We start from the raw sequence: 6,135 nt of genomic DNA on the forward strand, positions 1-6,135 counted from the left end.
GTAAGACTATACTGCATGGCATCGTGACTTATCTCCATCACGTCTTCTAGATTTTAACATTTCTCCTCCATAAAGTCACAAGCGTCTTCTGCATAATATGCTGGAACCTTCGTATTATCTCCCTGTATCTGTTCTTAATGTTAACATTTTCATTTTTCCAGTAGTTTCCAATGTGGCTTTGTTTAATATGAAACGGTCGATGAGCCCGGGTGCCCTGCATGCGGCTAAGTATTAGGGGACTTGCAAATCGTAGTGAAATGCTTTCTTCAAAAGATTTTCCGCCATTCATTAAAAAAAAAAAAAAAAAAAAATCATTCACCACGAAAAAAGCCCCCGCCAATAGTGAAATAATAAATCTATTGCCCTTGAATAGGGTCAGTGGAAGTTCCTTTCGATTTCTCTCAGAAATGCCCTAAGTTCCGGTTTCCCCGACTTTTCCCATCTTCTGTCTTGTATACTGCCCTACACACAGTTCTTATTAGTCTCTCTGTTCCTCCCTGATTACCTTGAAAGAAACTCCGACCTTGCTCCAACGCAAGCCTCGCCAAAGATATTTTTCCCAAGCGTAGATCGTGTTAGCTGCTTGGTCATCAAGCCAAACTATGTAATGAAGGCCAGTGAATATCTGTAAGTCCATTTCATCCCTTCTTAACTTTTTGGAAGTACGTACATGTTCTCCCCTTTCCTAAACTGTTGCAGAATATCACTGATTTTTTTTTTTTTTCGAGCAACGTGCCTGTCACTGACTATACTTTTTATTCTTTTATTTTTTTTGCACCATACTTTGACAACTTTCCCATTGCCAAAAACGCTGCTAAAATTTTCTAACACTCTCTTCATCAATTCATTATTGTCTCTTCTGCTGCCCCCCCCCACCAATGTTTTCTCGCACCCCTAAAACATAACAATCTTCTTCCTCCGTATGAATATTAAAAGCCCCGAAATGGTGACCTCTCTTTGTTGTACCATCTCCCCCTAAAGTGAAGTTGCTCTTGTTGTCATCCATAAAGGGACATTGTGGGACACTGTGTACTTCCCATATGCGTAAAATGGACTATGAGAGCAATCTTGAGTGATAGATTTGTAAGGCCTACAGACAGTGTATGTACTTTACTAACGTCAAGTGGTACGTTGTTATCTTTGTAATCTTATCCATATGGAACATTTTTTTTTCCCATCGGGTGCCGCCAGCTTCACCTCTCCTTAGCTATTTAATAAAAAAAAAAAAAATGTGCAGGAAATTCAACTCCACTAATGAACCAGTGTTTTAACTTCACGCAGTGTTTCTGTAATATTTCAATGACACTGCATGCATCTCCACCATGATTGCCGACAGATACACATCAGTAGGCATACGTAGTTGTTGATGCACCTAGGCCATATGACCCAAGTGGTACTTCTGCGGCGAACTGTAATATTGGGCCTATTAGATATATAATAATAATAAAAAATATAACAATAACAATAATAGAATGTTTACACGGAAAATCAAAGAAATAGATGACGATATTTATGAAATAAGCTGAATTTAGTACTTAATGTGACTTTAAGACATAGTCTAGAACTGCAAGTTAAATTTATAATCTGAATGGGAAATTAAGGCTGGATTTAAAAACAACTTGGGGAAAATCAGGGTCTTTCAAAATTCATGAAGAGATGTTGATGACTCTTGTGAGAAGTGGACAAATTAATATGAACCAGAAATATAGGCCTAGTTTATAGTTTAGATCCTACTATTCAATAATTACGTTTCTATACTTGTACTTGTCCAACTGCCGAGTGCGCTGTTCTATTACAGTACGGATGTTCAGTTGTTAGAAGTAAAGAACTATCTGTACAGGTGATGTTATGCCTACAGTCACATAGTCTATGAGTATCATAGGCCTTAATAGTGCTGGGTCAATATTAAAAGATATTTTACGGTCTAAACTCTTATATTAGATTACTTAAATCTAATTATCAATACACATGTATTTCAATAATTTAACAGACCTCTCTTCTTAACTCTTTCCAGCTAGGTAAAACCTGCACCTTGTTCATCTCAGTCACATCGGTAGTGAAAGGTAGTAAAAGACACAGATTGTATGTATGTTTGTATGTATGTTGTTCATTATTATACGATGATTAACGTTGTTTATCACTGACTTTCATTGTTAGCAATGAATGTTGAATTTTGAAGTATAGAATAGAATATGATAAGTGAATTAAGAGTTTATAATAGATAATTGTTATTGATTTGGTATATTGATTGAAAAAATTGTAATGATTGTTTTTGTTTTTTTTTTATTTTCAGGCACGCATAATTTGATATACATCATATATTTATATTTATTATTGGGGGGATCCATTTTTTTTTATAAACTCAGTAAGTTCGGTTTTTTTGTAATCTTGGTTGCAAACTGTTTCTTTTAGTCTCATTCCTCATTTTCATGAAATTCTGTTCTATTTGATGTAGGAACTGTTGAGTTATGTAAATGTCATTTGTTGTGATTGTGACCTTGCATGTGTTTACAGCCCCCCTGAAAAACAGTACTTGATAACTGACGGGGCCACCTTGTATAAATAAAACAAAAGAAAAATAATGAAATTAATTCTAGACCTGTCAATAATAATGATTGGTAGGTCTATCACTCTGTAATATCAACTGAGCGGTGGTACTGATAGCTGATAGGTAGGACCTTTGTAGGTTTAACGTTGGTGGTATTAGATTTTATTACGTAAGGTCGGTTCTAAGGAAATCTCTCTTCTACAGTACAGTCATATGGCCTATTTTGCCGGTACTAGACTATAATAATGATACACTGTAAAAAAGAAAATAATAAATAAAAGATACTAGCAACTCTGCTGCACGGTAATTTACTGTGATATTTTTTTTTTCTATGGTGAATAACTGTAAATTTCTAATATCTACAAGGAAATAAGTACTGTAAAATGTACTGTATATTCCTTAAAATTTACAATTTTTATAGTGGCAGCTGGTACATTTTTTTTTTTTGGTTAATTAACAGTAATGTACTGTAATTGTTACATTTCAGTGATGTACTGTACACTTCCTACAGTAAATTGATATAAACCTACCCCCAATGTCTGGTATACGTAATAGATCTGTTCACTGCTAAATTTATGGATATTTCGTCTCTAGGGATTCGGTGACAAGTTATTTGATTAAGACAAGATAATTATTCATGCAGTCCTTTTCCAAACAAAAGAGAAAAAGAAAATTTCCATCCAGGTGAAAACCATACATGAATATATACAACTTTTACTAATTTATTATTGGAAAAATGAGCAAAGAAAATGGGATTCCAACTTTTACAAATAATACAAATACATTCATTTCATTGAAGACAAACCCAGTAACATATAAAATACAGTGTACATGTTAAAGAAAATACAGTCTACATATCAGGAAAGCCCGGATTGCTCGATGGGCGCACAGCAGGCGGTGACCATGCCAGCCATTGTTAAACTAAGAAACATAGCCAAAACTCGGCACGCGCTCGGTGAGCATCCGCGACCTGCCGGCATTTTCTTTTGACCCCCCAAACTCTGTGTGCATAAATGGCTTTATGGAAAAGACAGCTCTCCAAAGAAATCACGCAAGTATGTGCTTGTAATCGAGAGTTTACGGTGTTATGATCACGACCTAGCTTTTTGAAATATTAAAAAAGTTACATATAATCTGTAATCTTTCCTGATGATGCAAAAATGTCAAATTTTACCCTAGTCTCCCCTAATGTAATTCATAATTCACAATTGACACATGTAGCTGTTCAAACAATGCCATGCACATGCTACACCAGGATTTCAATACGTACACATAATTTCGAAGAAAAATTAAGTTGCCCATTTAATCATAAAGCAATGCAGTGAAAACAATTTTATCTGTAAATGACGTACTCTCTCAACATTCAAATGATTTAATACTCATAGGAAATGCCGTTTTCCTCATTGTCAGAGAAATTACATATGTCTACCCTACTGCCAGATGCTCGTTAGAGTTACTTGGCTTGAGTGCCATATAGAACTCATAATGAGCAGCAGGTATGATATTGGACTTGCATGGTTCCACAAGATCTGTTTTCTTGGCTTGGCTGACACCGGGGGGGGGGGGGGGGGCAGTGTAGAGTTTGCGTAACATAGCGTCCTTCACATTTCGGTTTCCTGCTACTTCTAACTCCCGAAATTCGTCATGGTCTTCGTGAAAGTTGTACCGGAATTGGATAGTTTTGGAAGTTTCGAGTAAGATTTTTTTTTTTTTTTTTTTTTTTTTTTTTTTGTGGGACGGCCAGAAGTGTCCTTGTACATGTAAGACGAGCTTCGATGATTCACATTCAACTGCCTCACTAGCCCTCGGTTTCCTCAGCAGTAGCGCAGTTAGCTGAAGATAAGGGTGTATAAAGAAAAAAAAAAGAATAACATGAAAATTAAGTGTATCTATTGTCATTACACATTAGATTCAAGTTTAGTATACGGTGTCATTTAATTATTTTTTTATCAAAATCCACCAGTCCACAAGTTTGAAGGTCCTATCTAATCTTGAATTCATTTCCAGTTGCTCATTATGAATTTGCATAATGCTTAGTGGGTGGGGTTGATTTCAAAGATAGATGTGTCATGGTTAATTAAAAAAAAACAAACCAAAACAGACCTACCCCCCCCCCAAAAAAAAAAAGTCTGAGGAACAGTTACACAAAGAAAAGAATAAGGGTCTTGAGAATTGATAGCAAACACATTTAATAGGTTCAATCCAATGAACTAGCTGGCAAGATGAATGTTATAAAGAAAACACATTCACACAAAGTGTGGAGTGATTGGTATGAAAGCAATAATCAAATGCCTAATTTTTTCCTATTTTTATATATTGCATTTGTTTTTCGGATACGGCTTAAATTAACTTGTAGTTATTAAGTCTTACATCCCAGAGAAGAAAGATGACATCGTCCTTCTCTTCGAAGAAGCTCTGCAGTCCTCTCAAGACTGCCCTAGTAACCTGGAAGGTGTCATCCTCTTATCCAGATACTGTTTCTTCTAGTGGACGAGCATCATTCTTATCTTCCAATTTCTCCAGGACTAGGAAACGAAGAATTGGTTGTCCTTTCTCCTGAAATGCCTTCAAAAGGGTGGAAGTAATTTCAACATGAGTAAGAGTTGTGAAATGCTTTGTGAACAAATTTGGAACAAAGAGGTATGACCATTGTTCCTTGATTTGACTTACCAACTGTACAATTTGACGCTGGCTCTGTAATCGACTTGAAAATATGGCTTTTATAATTTTCAATACAACTTAAAATTTTGCTCATGAAAAAAAAAAAACAGTGTGTAGACTTATGCCCCTCCCCCATCATATAATAAATTGTTACAGATGAATCATAATCAATTTTATCGTCTCACCATTAGTAATTCATTTTAAATATTTTGTCCAAAAAAAAAAAAGAATAACCTTAAATAGGTGGATTTCTTCGAAAGATAATTGAATTGAATTGAATTGATGAGGTCTAGATCAGCAAAAGCATATACAACAGGAAAAAAAAAAACTACTCAATCCTCGGTGTCAATATTAACACTTTAATTTTACGACACTGGATTATAAATAACAAAACACCTTAATGTGGAAGAAAAAAATTGTTAGTTTAAGTTTGTTTTTTCTTTAAATAAAAATCCTCAGTGTCAATATTAACACTTTATTTTTACAGCACTGGATAATAAATGAAAAACACCTTAATCTGAGAAAAAAAAGGAGGGGTACTTGGGTTTATCTAATTATTATTATTATTTTCATTTTTTATCATTATTTTTTTAGACAGAGATGTGTCTCTTAGGCCTGGGCTTGAACCCCCTAGGAAGATATTTTCAGATAATTTACCGGTATTCATGTCCAAGGATTTCTTACATTTTCTGAATATTGGCCACCCTTAAAAAATCCTGGATCTGCTGCTGCCCTTTTCTACGTGTATGCAGGCATGACTAAAAAGAAAAACAAATCGATAATGCATGCATAATACACACTAAACAGATTAATGAATACAAAAAAAAAAAAGCTATGGCAACATAATGATTACCGTTATTTCGTTTAATAGGCTGCCATACTCGAGGCACAAGGATAATGCAAACGTCCTCTTGATGAAGTAGGAG

Source organism: Diadema setosum, chromosome 12 (genome assembly GCF_964275005.1).
Source record: "Diadema setosum chromosome 12, eeDiaSeto1, whole genome shotgun sequence".
In the NCBI taxonomy this organism is placed as follows: Eukaryota; Metazoa; Echinodermata; class Echinoidea; order Diadematoida; family Diadematidae; genus Diadema; species Diadema setosum.